At 45.2% G+C, this 18,739-nt stretch overlaps 1 protein-coding gene across 4 annotated transcripts in view; it reads left to right on the top strand.

Moving 5' to 3' along the window:
• Positions 1-18,739, top strand: part of IL1RAPL1 (interleukin 1 receptor accessory protein like 1) — a 949,422-nt gene that overhangs the window by 489,540 nt on the left and 441,143 nt on the right. Inside the window, exon 1 of one of the 4 annotated variants that reach the window (XM_048494985.1) lies at positions 16,222-16,293. The exons of the other annotated variants lie outside the window; for them this stretch is intronic. The gene's annotated coding sequence lies outside the window, so the exon portion shown is untranslated. Of the gene's footprint in view, positions 1-16,221; positions 16,294-18,739 lie in introns of those variants that run through there. 4 annotated transcript variants of the gene reach the window in all.

Raw genomic sequence — 18,739 nt, 5'->3', positions numbered from 1 at the left:
AGAAAAAGACTCTACCCCATGTGGTACTTGCTAAACCAATGTGATTACTGTACTAATTAAACCATAGCAAAAGCTGTTATCCCAAAGGTTCCCACGTGGAAGCAGTTATAGAAACTAAAAGAAATGCTACTCCAATTAACTTGTTTAACAATTTTTGTGACCTTGATGGGTGAAAGCCAGTCTCCTTCACAGCTGTGCTTGCTAAAAAAATAAAACAGACAGGACATTTTAGGTTCAAAAAGCATACAAAATGGCTACCGTTCTGTCAATAATATAATAAATTAAAACATACTTTCTTTACACCCCCCCTCCACTCTAAAACAGGCACCTTGTGAGAGTGTTCTTAGAGAATTGTGACTAGTCTAAGGTCACTCATCAGGCTTCATGTGAAGGAACTGGAATCAAATCTAGTTCTCTTGATTAGAACCTGCCACTAATGTGGAGGAGCAGGGAATCAAATCCAGTTGTCTAAATTAGTGTCTTTCACTCTTAACCACTACATTGCACTGGCACCACAAGTCCTTGGGAGTTCCCTGTCATGCAAGTAGTCTGGCCCAGTGGCTGGCATCACACAACTAGGTCAGTTTTCCTAGGTTGAAGGCTGCTGGAGACATGGAAAGGGAAGGCTAAAACAGAAGGACAGATAAAGGTAGGTTGGCTTTTGGAGTGGTGGTAGGGTTGCCAATTCCAGTGTATGAAATTCCTATAGATTGGAGGTGGAGCCTTGGGAGGGTGGAGTTTGAGAAAGGGCAGGACACCAGAGGCATAAAATGCCATAAACTCCACTCTCCAAAGCAGCCATTTCATCTGGGGGAACAATGATTGCCACCCTGGTAGGGGCTGGAGACCATGAAGAAGTATAACTACTCTCCAAATGATACAGGTCTGTTCCCCTGGAGATAATGGCTGCTTTGGAGGGTGGACTTTCTGACATCATTTCCATCTGCAAATTTCACCCTCCCAAGGCTCCACTCTGAATTTCCCAGAATTTCCCAGCTTAGAACTGGCAACTGCAAGAGGGACCTGATCTTTGTAGTTGGGAGGTCTGTTGTGATTCCAGAAGCTCTCCAGGTCCACCTGGAAGATGGTAATCCTAGAAGGAAGAAAAACAGTTGGTTTTTATACTCAACTTTTCTCTACCTTTAAGGAGTCTCAACGCTTAAAATCACCTTCCTTTCTCCTCCCCAGAACAGTCACCTTGTGAGGTAGGTGAGATTGAAAGAGTTCCAAGAATTGTGGACCCAGTTTGCCAGATTAGAGAAAATGGAGGATCAAATTCAGTTCTCCACATTGGAGTCCACCACTCTTAACCAGTTCACCATGCTGGATAGAAGGAAGCACGATAAGAGGATAGGCTATGGGGGCTTTCAGGAATGGGAAAGAGGAAATTGTATGATTTATAATCATTACCTTTGCATGAACATAACACTCTTCCAAAAAACTAAAAGTAGCATACCAAGGTTTGGATCCAAGGTGTGCTTTCTGATCATTCAAGACATACTCAGTTTTCCTTTCAGAGAGGCAGCTTATATTTCATGCCATCCTTCTTGCATTCTCTCAATTCTGACAAATAGCTTCATGGGCAGTGTAGAAGGCAGGGGCTGCAAAAGACTAAAAAGCTGGAAGATCCTCACTGTGAGCAGAAATTACTACTACTACTAATAATAATAATAATAATAAATAATAAATAATAAGCCGATTATGTGAAGGAATAATAATGGCCGATTATGTGAAGGAAAGTCAAGAACAGGCATTGATTGAAGTGACGAACAGACATTTGCTGCAAACCCAGAAAACCAAACAAAAATACAGAAAAAAATGTGATTAAAATGAGAACTGAAAGCTGGCACAACAAATCACTGCACGGCCAATTTCTGGATAAAATCAAAAACAAGGTGGATAACGAAAAGACCTGGCTGTGGTTAACAACTGGAACTCTGAAAAAGGAAACTGAATCCCTGATTTTAGCCACCCAAGAGCAAACCATCAGAACAAATTTGATCAAGGCCAAAATCGAAAAATCCTCAGATGATGCAACATGCAGATTGTGCAAACAAGCTGAAGAAACTGTAGATCATGTCCTCAGCTGCTGCAAAAAAGTTGCCCAGATGCAGTACAAACAGAGACACAACTCAGTGGCCAAGATGATCCACTGGAATTTATGCAAGAACTACAACATAAGAATAGCTAAGAACTGGTGGGAACATTATCCAGAGAAAGTAATGGAAAATAAGAAGGTCAAGATCCTGTGGGACTTTCGAATCCAAACGGACAAAGTGTTGAAACACAATACACCAGACATCACCGTAATCGAGGACGAGAAAGTGACCATCATCGACATAGCAGTCCCCGGTGACAGCAGGGTCATTGAAAAAGAACACGAGAAGGTCACTAGATACCGCAATTTGAAAATCGATCTTCAGCGTCTATGGAACAAACCAGCTGAGGTCGTCCCAGTGGTAATCGGCACGCTGGGCACCATCCCAAAAACACTAGGGCAGCACTTGAAACATCTTCAAATTGACAAAATTAACATTGGTCAGGCAGCCCTGCTGGGATCCGCATGAATACTACGCTGATACATTACCACTTCCTAGGCCTCTGGGTGAGGCTCGAATTGTAATGAAGGCCAACAACCAGCTAAAGATCTGGCAGCTGTGAAATCTACAACAACAACAGCAACAACAACAACAACAACAACAACAACAATTTTAGTGTAAGCCGCGTTGAGTTTTCCTGGAAGAGACTGGGTATAAATGTAACAAACAAAGGTCGAATCCCCACTACTGTCTTAGCCAGGTTTCAGAACGCAAACTAACCAGGTTGGAGGGACGACCTCCCCATTGCTTGCGTGGCAGATTCCGTTTCTGGTGCTCGTTCTCCCCATTAATCTGCGTTCCAGCAGGACCTGGTTGCAAGTAGCATAGACCCCCATTAACACGGTTCAGAGCTGATCCAAGGGGAGGGATGAGGGTTGAAACCCTGACTCGTTTCCCGCCCTGGAGTGTGACGTGGAATTTGGGCAACCAATAAGCACTGAGATGCATGTGCAGCCTTTCCTTGGTTTCATTTCCACTTTTGCGATCAGCCAGCAGAAGGGGATGCAAACGTTAAACAGTCAAACGTGCAACTTTGAATCATTAATGGTTTACACAGGTAACAATTAACTGTTTGCACAGTTAAACTTTTACACGCTGGTTTTTTGATCACGCCCCTACAATGTATGTTTCCTGTAAGGAATTCCAACGAGGCAGAAATAAAAGGCTTTCGGTTGAAAGACCATTTATTCAGACAACTTAGAAAGCTCACACACACGACATGACAGGAATGGGCCTTCCCGCCCAGACCACAGGTTATAACCCCCCGTTCCATCCCCCTCCCGGAGTCTCCAGTCCCATTCTCATGGGAACGGAATTCTCATCTCGCTCTAAGAGATAAGCCTCCAACAGTGTGGTTGCTGCAGATTCCTGGGCCCGTCAGCTCAAGTGTTGCGGTGAAACTCAGTCAAGGCCAAAACAGCTGCGGAAGAGACTCCAGCACCACTAAGATCTTTACATTCACGGCTCCTAAGAAAAAAAAAACCCTTCCCCTGGTTTCTGAAAGTGGAAAAGCAACGATGAAAAGCAGAAATAAGGGAGGGGGCATCGATATTCTCCTCAATCACACCCATTGATTATGGGCCGAAGAATATCCCAACCCAAGAGACTAAATACTGTAAGCCGCTATACATTAAAGCGAGAGTCCAGGGATAGCATCAATTTCCATAGTGCTTGTGGCCATCAATCATGGTCGGCGGGGGTCTCTCCGAGGGCCGTGCCAGACATCGAAAGCGGGAGCCTCCTTGAGCAAACTAGGAATGAAAGACGCGGATGGATATTACTTAAGGAATTAGGCAAATTCTAAATGAGCAGTAACATCATTGATCACTTTTTGTAATCCTGAAACGGACCTAATGTAATTTCCTTTGCCTAGCTTTGAATATTTTGTGGAACGCCCCTAAGCTGTTCTTGGTAGACAAATAGACCCTAAGCCCCTACACGTAGCGGAAAGTCAGAACGATAAGTTTCATCCGGCTTCTGGAACTTTTGGAGAGTCTTTGGCTTTGCTAGTAGGGCAGTTTGGACCGCTTTTCCACCCCTCAGCCAGGGATGAAATCCATTGATTGAACTCTAAGAACGGAGGTTGCAGCGCCTCTGTGGGCAGTTGGGGCAGTGGAGGGAAAAGAACGACCATTGTGACACAATTTCAAAGCTTAGTCCTTTTGTGTGCTGCTATGAATGGCATTGTTGTAAGCGTGTACCGCAAATGGAATTAAATCACACCAATTCGTCTTGATGGTAGTTAGTGTAACAACGCGAATACTGCTCTAGAGTCCTGTTCGTCCTCTCTGACTCACCGTCACTTTGAACGGCAGGTAGGGGGCGGCAAACCGCCGGGTTGTTCCCAACAAGTCCAGGGAAAGCCTTCCAAAATTTAGAAAATGAATTGGGGCTCCGCGAGTCCGACACCACCTTGAGGGGGCGGAGTGCAGGCTTATAGATAAGGTGGTTGGATAAACAACCAAGCGCCAGTTCTCGGGCAGAAGGAATGGTGGTGCAGGGGATGACATGCGCTTGCTTGGAGAACAGGTCTACCACCGCCACCCATAAAACAGTGTTCCCTGGCTTTCCTCGCAAATCCGGGTGAATAAAACGACCATTGAAATAACCTCCCAGGGCCGGGAGGCGCACGGGAGAGGTTTTAAAAGGCCATGGGTTTTCCCCCGGGATGGCTTGGCCTCCGTGGCAGACCGAAAGCATCCCTTTGATATAAGCCTCAATGTTCTTTATGGCGCATGCATAGTGGCCACCAGAACTGGGCGACGGGCCAGGTGTAAAGCTGCCTTTAAGGAAGCCAAAATGTCCAGCCGACCTGGCATCACATGGCAGGCTTCGAGGACCTGCTTTACGGAGGGGGGGAGGCATCAGACTAATTTTCACCCCCCTGCTTCCAAACGTATCCCTCCAAGCGCCATTCTTTGGGAGTCTCTTTCCTCCGGGCTGGGAGTTCAAGGAGAGTCCCCGCCCTCCCCGAAGTTCCCGCGAGGAAGGGGGGAGACGCATGCTCGAACGGGCGAAGTGGGGAGCTATGAGTCTGGCGGAGGCTCCGCGATCGAAAGTGACAGCCAAGCCCAGCTGGGAGGGGGAGAGAACGCCAGGATCTCCTCAGAATGAAGAACCGTCCCCGGGAAGACGACAGTGCATCAGCCAGTTTATTAGTTTTTCCAGGGAAAAAATGTACTCAGTGAAGGAGAAGCGGGAGAAAAAATCAGCCCAACGAAGTTGCTTCACGGACATTTTGAGGGGGGTGGAGAGGGCGGCCAAATTCTTATGATCCCACCCAAACCTGAAGGGTGTTTAGCCCCTGCCAGTGACGCCAGGTGCATAGGGGCGCTTACTTTAATAGGCCAGAGTCTCTTTATCACCCACGGTCCAGTTGAGTTCAGGGCCAGAAAACTTTTTGGATAAGTAAGCAATAACGGCACAAGTTTTCCATCTTTTATTTTTTTCTTTCAAAGAGGGCTACCGAAGCCTTTGGTCCTGGGATGCATCCACGGAACTACGATTTTAAAGGAAGGTCAGGGTCGGGTGTTTCAAAATGGGCTCAGTAGTGAAAGCTGACTTCAAATGCTGGAATGCCGCTGGACATTCTTGAGACCAAGGGATGGGGAGCCCTGGGCTTGGGCAGCCTGATAACCTTGCCTTTGGTGCGTAAGAGATCCTCGTGGAGTGGAAGGGCTAGTAATGGCAAATTGGGGTATAAAATCACGATAGAAATTGGCAAAGCCAAGGAAGGACTGCAATTCTTTTCTGGGTTGGTGGGGCCGGCCATTGAGTACCTGGCAAGGCCTACTCTTTGCAGGATCCATTTTAAGCCTTCGGGTGAGATCCGATAGCCTGGGCAAATAGTCTATGGAGGACTGATGAAAACAGCACTTTGACAACTTCGCTAAGAGAGAGTTGTCAAGCAAACGTTGTAATACCTCCAACCAGGGTTTCCATGCTCTTCCATAGTTTAGAATGAATAAATCAAAACATCATCTAAGTACAATGCACTCACTCACCTTTATACAATAAATCTTGCAAAACTTCATTGATAAGGGCCATAAAAGCTCCGGGTGCTCCAGCCAAACCAATCGGCATTATTAAGCATTCATATTGTCCACATTTGGTATTAAACGCTCGTTAAAATGTCTCATAGCCTTCCCACAATTCTGACCCTGTAATAAGCCTCTCTTAAATCCAACTTAGTAAAAATCCTGCTCTTAAGCCCAGTGCGCATCTAGGGAGGTCTTTGATTAAGGGCAAGTGATATTTATTAGACATGGAAACAGCATTTTAATCCACGGTCAATCGGGTAATAAAGCCTCAATGAGCCATCTTTTTTCCTTCTTCGCCAAACAAAACAGGGCGGCAGGGCGTGCTTTGGCGTGGCTCATCAGATGAATCCTCGGAGCCAGATTCTTATCTAAAAACGCACGGAGCTCCTTCTCTCGGTGGGCCTATACGACAGATTCTACCTTTGGGGCAGTTGGAGCCCGGGCTGCAGGGATGATTTTGCAATCGGTAATCCCTATGGGGGGCAACTGATCGCATCTCCTGTTCCTGAAACACCCTGGCCAAGTTCCTTTATAAGCTTGTGGGATTTCATTGGGATTAGAGTCACCGCTGCATGCAATGCGCTGGAAGCCAATGGTTCAATGTCATTTGAGGTGGAGTTTCCCCCACTTCATGTGCTTCTCCGCAGGGGGGGTCAGTGAATTCCAAAATTCGGGCCTTTCCAAATGATATTTGGCTCGTGTAATAGCAACCATGGCATGCCCAAGACAATGGAGTGTTCGGCCACTGGAGCAAGAACGAAACTAATCTTTTCCCAATGGTCAGCGCAGTGGAGGAAAACGGGTTGCGTTTTGAATCGGGCTGGACTCTCAGCCTCGAGGGCTGCCATCCATTTGGTGTAAATGGAATGGGCTCTCGCTTAGGGGAATTTGGTCTAAGCCAAGCTTCTCAGCCAATTCCTGCGGGTCGCATTAAACAGTGGGAGCAGCCAGAATCAACGAGAGGGCGGAGGCTAGGAGACGCGGTATGCTTGGCAAGTGGGTTGGCTAAAGAGGCTTGAATAGTAAATGGGCGCGCTGCCTTCACCTTTCACCGATCCTGAGTAGGGACTCCATGTCCAAGGGCGCTGAAGATAGGCATTAATCGCCACTTCCCCTTCCCCTCGAAATCCTCCCTCGATGGCATGGCCTTGGATGAGCCATAGTTGGGGGGACCAGACTTCCGCGGAGGCTTGGCAGCGGGGTCCGGGAGACCGGGCAGCTGGGCTTCTGTTTCTTGGGGCAGTTGGCAGCCACGGGGATGGCCAGGACCACCCACAATAGAGGCATTAATCCCAAAACGGCGGCGGCGCCAGGGGATGTGGTCTCGTGGAGACGGGTGTGCTTTGGCTTCGCGAAAGTGGGATGGGCAACCGTGAGTGCGGTTCTTCGGACGCTGGCTCGGCACGAAAGCATAATCCAGACGGGCCGCTAACTTCAGTGAACCCAGGTCAATCCACTCAGCCACGGTGCTGGAATGCTGGATGAGGAGTACCTGTTTCCTGAAGTTTGATATTCATAGCCTCGAAGAAGTATTCTACATTTCATGGCGCTCAGGCCAGTCAGGAGGAAGCTTTAGTGGCCGGGCACGCATCGAAATTCACGGGCAAATTCGGCAAAAGAGCGGTTGCCCTGTTGAATGGACTTTTATGGTACCTAATGGCTCTCTGCTTCTCAGCATCCACCGATTCTTGGAAGCGGGCCAGTAAGACTGTGAAGAAATGCAGCCACTCGGGTATGCGCAGTATCATCCACTCTGTAATCTCGCCAGAAGAGTCACAAACCAATCAGCAGCCACCCCATCCAAGACGGACCCGGCTATCCCGCATTTTTTTTTTCAATGCTCCTAGAACGGCATACAGATCATCAAACTCCTCCATATGTGCGTCAAGGTGTAGAATGGAAGTAAGGGAGTTTAGAGGCGGTACCATCAAAGCGGGCAGGGATGGGAGGCCTATAATATTCTCTTCAACAGCTCTTGGAGCTCGCTGGGGTTGTGGTTCGCTGTAATGGTTGGGGTGGTGGAGCTGGGAGAGCAGGAGCGGGTTGGAAGTACCGGGCTTGGCTGAGGAGGCAGAGCCGGGCCCAGCAGCCACGCCCCTCCGGGCGGTGACAGGAGGCGGTGCAGGGAGCGCCGGGAGGATCGAAGTAGGGCCTTTGCAGAGTCGATCCCATGGCAGGGGGCGCGGTGGTGGGCTTCTGGTAAAGCTGTAAGCACCGACTCGGGTTCGTGGTCATCGTGATTCTTGCTGCAAATTTCTTTCAGCTCCTGTTCCAAGGCAGCCAATTCTCTCTCTTTGCGAAGTTAAGGCATCCTGGTGCGACATGTAGGGTCAGTTTTTCACGCATCCAGTTTTGTTCGCTCATCCCATTGAATGGCCGCAGTCAGCTCGGCTTCATGGCGCTTTGATGGCCCTCTAATGCTCTCGCTGGGCTGGCGCTCCAGGGATCCATCTTGGAGTGATCCAGGACTTTGTCATGAATCGATAAGTTCTGCTGGTACTGCCGCTTGCAACGCCTCCTGGGCCCGGGTTTAACTCGAGTTGACGGGCCCTGACGCTTGTTGTTCTCGGTCCCTTTGCAGGCATTCACGCATCTTTTGCAGCTGTTCGCGTTCCTCCTCCCAGAGCTCATGGCGTTTCTCGGGTCCCACATGCCTCCTTGGCATCAAGCAAGCAGTCTGGCCACTTCATCATCCCAGCTTTGGACGGGAGGGGAAATAGATCTGGATGGGCATCTTCTTCAGATTCCCCCTCTCCGGATGGTAACTCCTCCACTCCGACGGGCTCCATGGGGCGCTTCTTGCACATCGGGTAGCCACCGGCCCGGGAGCTGGAAACTGGATTGGGACCGCACGGAAACCTCTCCCAATAATCTCCATTCCTGATCTTGACAGCGCCCCGTTTCAACTGTGGGATTTGGGACGGGCCTCCAGTAGTTGTGCCACGGGCGGATCCTTGGGGGGGGTACTCCTCGAAGTACGAAGCCAAGGGAACCGCTCAATCGAATTCTGAGTGGCTGCATGAAGTGTAGTCAGGACCCATCTCTTCTGGAGACTGGTTGCATCTGGGGTTTGTAATCCACACGGACACGGGTAGAGATCCGGATCCACAGGCGCTCGATCCATAGACAGTGCCCCAACCGGCTCGTGCAACTCCATATGGTCGCTAAAATCAGATTCCCCATCCCAAACGGCGTAGGGGAAGACTCATGCTTGGAACGAGGGACGGGAGAGAGTCACCAGCGAAACTCGCTCCTCGGCTTGGTTCCCTAGGAATTAGGAAGAGAAGGCTCGGAACCCTCTATGGGGGCTACCGAGCCTTCCACAGTTTCAGGAATATTCAATCTCTGCATGTTACAACACCAGAGATCCACTGAGTTTTAGAAAGGAAAATAACAATTGATTCCTGTCATAAAGTAAGGAATTCCAACGAGGCAGAAATAAAAGGCTTTCGGTTGAAAGACCATTTATTCAGACAACTTAGAAAGCTCACACACACGACATGACAGGAATGGGCCTTCCCGCCCAGACCACAGGTTATAACCCCCCGTTCCATCCCCCTCCCGGAGTCTCCAGTCCCATTCTCATGGGAACGGAATTCTCATCTCGCTCTAAGAGATAAGCCCTCCAACAGTGTGGTTGCTGTAGATTCTGGCCCGTCGCCCGTGCCAGGAAACTCAGTCAAGGCCAAACAGCTGTGAAGAGACTCAGCACCACTAAGATCTTTACATTTCCGCAGTGGAAAAAGGTCCCGCCCCATCAAGGCACGCCAGCCAATCAGGGGAGTCCGGCGAAGCAAGCTCGCCTGGTAGTGGGGATTGCTAAGAGTTCTGTAACCGGGTGTGTCTGCTGTGTGCTCGCTGCGGTGGAGAGGGAGAAACTCCGATGAAGAGGACACGGTTTCACCACGAACAGGTTTGGATCTGCGCGCAAATTTCAAGTGGGGATTCGACCAAATTAAAAAGGAAACAAACAGAAACATTAATACCAGCTCATGTTGGGCTTCATGGCATATTTTAAGGACACTGTTACCCACTAAGATGGTCAAATCTTAACTTCCCCACATCTCTTTCCATGATCACATCACAACTTTCACACATTTCTTTGCATATTCTAAAATGAAGAATCCTGAAATGGCAAAACATATCAGAGTTATGTTTTCCCTATACAAAATGCAAGCAAAATGCAAGCAAAATAGTGTTTTGGAATAGTATATGATCAGTGTGTAATAACATAGAGTGTAGAAAAGCTGAGAAAGAAGAAGTTCACAAGCTCAATCCCCAAGGACATTATAAATAATCACAGATCAACACCTGTTTCAGTCCTCTGGTTTAACATTAAACTATACACTACACATTCTTTACCTTTGTGCCTATGTGGTATTGCAAAGGTTCACAGAAATCAAGCAGAATGAAACATCATTGTGTAACAATCCCTCTTAAAGGAACTCACAGGTTATAAGATTGCTCTACCAACAGTTCTAACTTGCTAGCAACCTATGTAAAATGACTGTATTATGACAACTATAATAGTTTTATTGTAAGGCTTTGAAGAGTCAGCTTCAGTAGTATCTGGCTTGAGATTGTCTTGACACAGCTTCTCCAGACAGATGGTCAATATAGCGTTTACACAGAATACCAATGGGTGAATGAGATGATCAGCTAAAGATATAGAAGTCTATTTTATTATTATTATTATTATTATTATTATTATTATTATTATTATTATTATTATTATTATTATTATTATTAAAACATTACCAGAAATTTTCTTCAGAACTTGCTGCATCAATTAAATTAAAAAGAAAACACACACACACAAAAGGAACAATCCAAAACTCTACAACACCACTCCATCCTCTAAAAACGAAAATACCCATACCTCTCTAAAACAACTATAAAAGAACAACTGTAAAGCTAGAAGAATTCAAAAAGATAAAATTCAAGTATTGCTCCAGATTACCTGAGTGTATCTGAAAAATGCCAATAATGCATTTTTGAGTATATATTCAGGCTTGAAATATCTGAATATATTTAATTTAAATTTATGTTATACAATGTCATCATAATTCAATAACTAGTGGTTGCTTTGCATTTCAAAAGATACGGCATTTTTGCAGTGAGAATATATATGTGTATGTGTGTATGTGATTGGTCAAGGGTTGGCCTTAGGGCTTTTAGTGCCCTAGGCTGACTGTGCTAGGCACCCCACCATCACCAAGTCAGTCATGAAACTGCACCCATAGCTGTCAACTAGCCAGCCTAGTAGGTGTCCCCAAAGCTACCTGGTGGGTGTCAGCTGGTGGGTGTACACGCATCTGAAGCAGCTGGCTGGGCAGTCATGCCTCAAGACACTGCTAGCCAGTTGGCAGGTTTACATATAACTGCAGCCACCAGCCCACCAGGAGAGTCAGGCAGTGACGCTGGGAACAAGGACACTTGGAAAGTACCTGCTGTTGGTGCCCCTGTTGCCCTCACCTCTCTGGATCCCTAGTTAATGACCAAGGATTGCCTAGTGCAAACTGGCCCTGCATTGGTCCATGCCACTAAAGTGTCATATGAAACACTACATTACAGGGAAAATATTTTTGCTTAGTGACATCATTGCATGCTATGAAACCATCCATGGTACACATCGTTGAATGCAAATGTTGAATTTAAAAATTCTATTATGTATGTCAAGAGTCTGAGCTTGAGGGAAGGTAAGCAAAGCCAGACAATTTTTTGTTAATTACCCATTTGGGGAGGAAGGCAGGAAGGACATTTGGTCTGGGTCTCAAGTTCAAAGCGGGACTCAAATTTAGATGTTCATTATTATTGCGGGGGGGGGGCATTTGGTAAACTGTTCAGTTTCTCGCACTCCTTTTAAAATATCTTTTAAATCTGTCATTTTTTTATTTTTTATTATATCTAGGGTACCTGTCGTCCAGGCACCGAATGGAGCCTTCGCCACGAGGCAGGGCCTTATATAGACCCTGTCCCCGGCCCCATTCAAAATGATGTCCTCTCGTGGCACACAAGAGCACATCTGCCAATGACCGCTCATCCTCCCTGCCCCCACCGGGCAAGCCAGTCATCGCCCAGCCCACTGTGCATGCGCAAACCCGGCGCGCATGCGCACTGCAGGGCCTGACCTCAGCCACCAGGGCAGGGCAAACGGCCCCTTCACCAGGCCCACCCCTCCTGCAATGGTGGCTGCGCTTCAGGCGCGGCCGCACTTTTTAAAATTATATCTAGGGTACCTCTAGGGGCCTCAAAATGCTAGAAGTGTTCTGGGCCCCTCTGGACCCTTAGAAGATCTGACTAGTAAAGTCTATCATCCTCTCATGTAAAAACTTAGTATCTCAATAAGTTAAGACATCAGTTAAGAAAAACTGATACACTACTTTTTAAAAAGTTATACAAATAATGTCATAAAAGTACATGCATTAAAAGTTATAAAATTACTCATTTCTGAAGTTTCCTACATTCTTCAGTCTGTGCCTTGAGTCTGATTAAAAAAACTTAATCAGTCAACTGCTTTGAAGTCACACTTGTGAATTAGAGAATTTCTGTTCTATCCCTACAAAAATGCACTCAGAAGTCACCTTTATAGAAACTCTATGACAGTCCTACTCATGGCTCCACATAATCGTGTATGCTGACAGTGGCAAGTCACAACTTCAAACCCTCACAATGTGGAAAATGTTACAATACTTGCAGGTACATGACAGTCACATGTGATCTTCAGATGCATGAAATGGAATGTGTAGGGGGGTTCAGGACCAGTTTGTACATGTGAGAAATGAGCAACCCATCTCCAGTAATATTCAGTGGTATTAAATTTGCAAGTCTTCATTTCTGTGAAAAAGCTGAAGAGATGAAATGCTGGTCTATTGTCCTGCTTTCCATTTCCTGGGTAATTATGAAGAAGCCTTTACTGTCTTAATATTATTTTCATAAGAAAAATATTTCTGTAAGGAGAGAAATATGCTGTTATACCTGGACATATTAGATATATAACAGTTTGTACTATATTTTTAGTATATGTGTGTGGGATGCATGGGCTTACTAATTCTTTAGTTTACGTTACTTTAGTGGAGTCAGAGCTAATTATCTGGATTTGTCAGCTCTACAATAAACCAGGCCTGGGAATTTTATAGGAGCCAAGGGGAATTTCTCATCTAATTTCCCCCAATCTTGATGAGATTTGAGTACTGAACTCCATTAACCTCTTTTGAAAATCCAAGCCTGGTTTTCAAATGCTCTTCTTATAATCAAACCATTTTTACTATGCCTTACAGTATGTTTTGATAGAAACAGCAAGTCTTATAATGTGTTTCTAGTAAAGATAAAGCATTTATCATTAACTTCGTCTATTGAGGTTACTTTACCATTTCACTCTATTTACCCCCAGGGCATATAGTTTGTGAGTCAACTGTGTAAAATTATCCACAAATACAGAACAGTTTTGTTAGTTTGATGGACAATATAATGAATATTAAAAGCAAAGAGTGGGAAACTACACAAATGTAACATTGGCTTCCAGCCTCCAGGTAGGGCCTGAATATCAGGCTAGAGAAGTCAGTTCCTGGGAAGGAAATGGAAGCTTTGGAGGGAGGAGGCTATGGCATAAGATCCAAGTCGAGCTTCCTTGCCTCCCTAAACTCCACCTTTTCCAGGCTCTACCCCAAATCGCCAGGAATTTCTCAAGCTTGTGTTTGGCAACCCTAGTTTTAAGTTCTCAAACTGCTCATCTTTGAACTAAATTTTCCATCCGAGTCCATGGAATATTTTCAAATAGATGCATTTAAGATTTTTTTTAAAAAAAATTGCAGGATTAATTTTGAACTTTTGAGAACTTAATCAAAATCTTTAAATGATTTTGTTTGTGCTTTGCCAGAATGGCATTCTGGAGGCTCAGCTCCCTTTTCTTGGCCTTTAGAAGTTATACCTCTGACAGGGGCAATTGTCATGGTGGGTTCATCCTGTCTCTAAAGTATGCCTGTAAATGCCTACACACACACAAACACAGAAGTGTCATCGTTGGAACATTCCGCACAACACAAATACAATATCTTGCAGATGTTTTTAAAAAGAACCATTTTGGCTTGTTTTTTTTGTCTGAATACATCAGGGAGAAAAGCATTCCAGGGGGAAATGGTTTTTCTCCTGCCCCCCGCCCCGCCCTGCCCCACCAGCTCTCACTTTTGGATTGTGAGCAGCTCAAACTTCTGCCATTTTCTGCCGGTTAAGGATTTTCTGTGTCACCTGCCATTTGCAAAAGGTTCCCATGGACATGGGATATTGCCCCCCTCACTGCTATTGAAGGTCTCTCCCTGTTTCTCTCTCCCCCCCTTTCTGTCTGGATGGAAAATACACTACTGAGTAGTAGTCCTCTTCCACCGAGCGCACAGCTTCAGGAGGGATGCACATGGAGCAGTGAGGGAGGTAGGGGAAACCCGCCTGGCCAGACAGATCAGCCGAATCAATCCTGGCGATCAATGGGGTGACAGATGTCACAACCAGATCGCCCTCACATCCAAGTAGTAGTGTGTGACAAGCTCTTGGGGTATGGGTAGACACTAAGTATGAACAGTGTGATGCAGCAACAAAAAAGGCTAATGTGATCTTGTATCAATAGGGGCATAACATCCAGATTGCAAAAGGTTGGGGAGGCACAGTTTGAAAGCTTGTCTCAGGCACCATTTTCTGTAGATATGTCCCTAGTTGGATCGTCTTCCTATGACAACTATTTTGTGGTTTGCTCTGCCTCCTTTGGCTCTGCCTCCATTCTACAGTTGTGCCCACCACAATGTGTCACAATTCCAAATGTGCCAGCAGGCTCAGAAAGGTGGGGGACATCTGCAAAGCATCAGACTTCAACATTACTTTGCTGCATTCCTACTCCTCTTCAGTTTCTCCTATGAAGAACAAAGTCTTTTCCATCAGCAGTAGATGCTGCAGAGCAATAGATGCTTCACAGAAGGGTTGCCCTTGTTTGACCCAAATTGGACCTTTGAAGATCTCTTGAGGGGGTTGCAATTAGTTCTGTGAAATGCTTTTCAAATTCTTCAAGTTCTAGAGGTTTCAAGACTCTTGTTTCTGATTTTGATAAATTAGTATAATAGCACTTGTCCGAGTTTAGCAGTTATCTTAAAGAACTATTATTCCTCTGTGTGGCAGTTTCTCCTTTTTGTTTCATCTGATGTTTTTTAAGGAGCAGCACTACATTTTTCTTTGGTGACCCTTCTCAGCATATTGAGGAGATGTGTTCTGGTGTTTATGGTTCTGGAAGTTGTCTAATTCCTTATGATAAGGGGTATATCTGTAAGGCATCTATTTGCTGCATCAGTGCTACTCTTCACTGACCTGGAGAAAGAGACACTTAAACCATCACAGGGAAACAGACATCATAGTACTGTGAGAAAGCTATCCATAGTTGTCCAAATTGATTTGGATTCAGGTCAGAGAACAAAAGCCCTGTGCTCATCAATTTCCGGTTCTTGTTTGAGTTCTTCAATGTTTGAGGAGCCCTCATGATTCCCCCCCCCAAAAAAAAATCCATGTTCAGCACTGTCGAGAAATGCCTTACACCCTAGAAATTACATCAAATTTTGCTATTTTCAGGTCTGTACTCTCAGGTTTATATAATCTCAGAGACTACAAGGGACTCCTTGCCAGCTGACAAAGGAAAGACACAGGAGGATGAGTAACTTCTAAAGCATGGAATATTTTCAGTGCCATGGAAATAGCTCTAGCTTAAAGAGGACAAAGAGCTACCTGCTCCCACCTCAGCCAGTGTCACACCTAGGATGCAGAGCTTGAGACCGAAGGATAAAAAGTAACTCCTCCTTCAAGGCTGGAAAAGACAAAAGTTCTGCTGAGATGGGCAGAGAACCAGCAGTGATGAAAAGCCTGGGATGCCATGAAGAAGCATCCATTTATGGTGAAGTCTTTCATGTAGCTTTTCCAAACAGCCAGCATCCATGTTGACAGAGAACAATCACCATGACAACATGTTGCTGATGCAACAGACAAAACCCCAAATGAAGGAACCATGGTAATAGATCAACTTTGAGTGCTTAAAACTCCAAGAATCAATAGCCGACTCCAGGAATCAATATCCTATCCTTTTTGTCATCAAGAGTGACAAAACAGGATATGTAAGTGGCAGGGTAAGAGGATTTGTGATTTATTTTATCCTTAGTTGGGTGTTCTTCCAAAAATGTGTGTAATTTTATTCTCTTATTAAACCTCCTTCCATGTTGAACCTGCCCTGACTAGTCTTTGTGAACCACAAAGCCCTGATCCATCACATTTGCCAAGAGAATAAAGGGGAGGGGCAACTGTGACTCTCATCCCAACTGAATGTGCAGGTGCCTAGTCGCAGTGACAGCTAAGTCAGGAAAAATGGGGGACTGTCGTATCTCAGCCTGTTCAATAACAAGATTCTGGTTTCAGTTTATTTCTTTATTATTAAACAGCATCAGAAAATGAACATTTAGACTTTTATTGCCAGAACTAAGCATAGCCAATATTGCAAGAATTATACCCCACATCACCACTACATTTTGTCATTCCGTGCCCCCCCCCCCAGTTCCCAAGGGGGGATGGCACCTCTCTAGTCCCGTGGTCTGTTGGAAGGAGAAATCACCTTCATACACTATGATCAAAACAACCTATATTCCACACTACTGCGAGAGCTGCAATAGGAGGTGGCTAACAAGCTGATAACAGGCCTGAGAAAAAGGAAAGCAGTTTAAGTGGAGGAGTGGAGAGACTGAACAGAAGCTGATGTCCAAGGTGGGAGGTGAAACATGGCAGGATCAAATAGGGGCTGATCATGACAGAGGCATGTAAAAGTGGAACTGAGCCTGTAGTAAGTGTTGCATGTACCTCTGGGATATTATGACTTGCTGGGGTTAGACTATTCATGTGGGAAGATGAAAGAATACCTTCACCTTATGAACCTCTTTATGAGCCAAATACTTACTTTTTGTTTCTTTACAGCAAGGCAAATAAGTTCTTGAGCTGGGCTTTTGGTGAGTTTTGGATCAAATTGGGACCTGTTGTGATAGTATCTTTCTTTGTCTCATAAATTTCAGTGATCTGATTAATGTGTTTAGTAGCAGGTTTTAGGAAAGGGGAGGCAGGGCATGTGACAGGCTTTCTCACTTGCATAGGATATGTTTGCAGATGTAAACATAGTTGGAAAAGAGAAGCTTCATTAAAGGATCCATATTCCTGTTTTGTGCTGTTTGAAAAAAAGTGTTCGTTGCAGTTGCTTTCTGGTGTGTTGCAAGGGAAGAGGATAGGATCAAAATAGGCTCCACCTACTGGTGATTCAGGGACCACATATACCACCTAGGGAAGAAATGTCTTGGACACTACACAGCATCACCAAAACTCTTTAATTATCTGTACATCATGCTGGGTGAGGGCAATGAAGCTAGGCACCTGTAAGCAACTTTAATGAGCATGCTGAGGATGAACAAAACAAGCAATAAATTGCTAGCTACGTTTGCAGCTTGTATAGAATTCTCTGAAAACTATTCATTTATATTTGTATATATATACAGATATAGAGATATATTAAAATAAGTTATGGCACTAATCAGTCATTTAACAGGATAGTTCTAACCAACTTATTTGTCTTGTGTTCAGGGGCATATCAATGGGGCATATGTTGGCATCCAACTTATGCTATTCGAAATTTTTTGTTCCCCCACGCCACCCCCCCCATGGTGACCCTTGCTTTCCTGAAGCCAGCGTGTAGGTTCATCTTTTTTTGAACATATGGACATACGATTGACCCTTTCTTTTGGTTATCTGTCACCCCTTGGCATGTATGCCACTGTATATTCAGAGCTGTTTGCATCCTGTTGGGTTGTTGGTGCCTGATATGTGTTGGTTTTACAGAATTTAAGTATCTTTTGTACATACATGAATGGTAGTGTACATGGTGAGTTCATAGATTTGAAAATGACTCTTGGGGATAAAAAAACTGTGGGCTTCTTCCCCCACCTTTGGCAAAATGCTTCTTGGATACAATTGAGGCAATTGAAGGTAGCCTGCTCAGGCAGTATTTTTGCCAGCTGTTTCTGGTGTAGAGTGGTATAGTGATTAACCCTACCTCTCAGGGATTTTTGGGGTCAAAAAGAAGGAGAGGGGAACAATGTTGAAAGTTATTTTGGGTCCTCCATTCAGGAGAAAAGCAGGACATATGTAAATCAAATGTAGTTTTTAGCCTAGGTGTTATAAAAGAAGAGATAAAAAAAGTTCAGTGTACTAGGCAGAGGACTTACTCTTAGGAAAGAGTTCTTAGGACAGCACTGTTAAATTACAAGCAACTTCATTCTTGTATTGTCGAAGGATTTCATGGCCGAATTCAACTGGTTCTGGTGGGTTTTCTGGGCTGTGTGGTCGTGGTCTGGTAGATCTTGTTCCTAAAGTATCTGTGATACACCTCTGAAAATGCCAGCCGCAGATGCAGACGAAACGTTAGGAACAAGATCCACCAGACCATGGCCACACAGCCCGGAAAACCCACCAGAACCAACTTCATTCTTGTTTCGTAACATTTGACACTGGAAAGAGTACTGATTTTTATTTATATATTAC

This window comes from Sphaerodactylus townsendi, linkage group LG04, assembly GCF_021028975.2.
Source record: "Sphaerodactylus townsendi isolate TG3544 linkage group LG04, MPM_Stown_v2.3, whole genome shotgun sequence".
NCBI classification, from domain to species: domain Eukaryota; kingdom Metazoa; phylum Chordata; class Lepidosauria; order Squamata; family Sphaerodactylidae; genus Sphaerodactylus; species Sphaerodactylus townsendi.
Note: the sequence above shows the minus strand (reverse complement) of the source record. Positions and strands in the feature narration are given on the sequence as shown.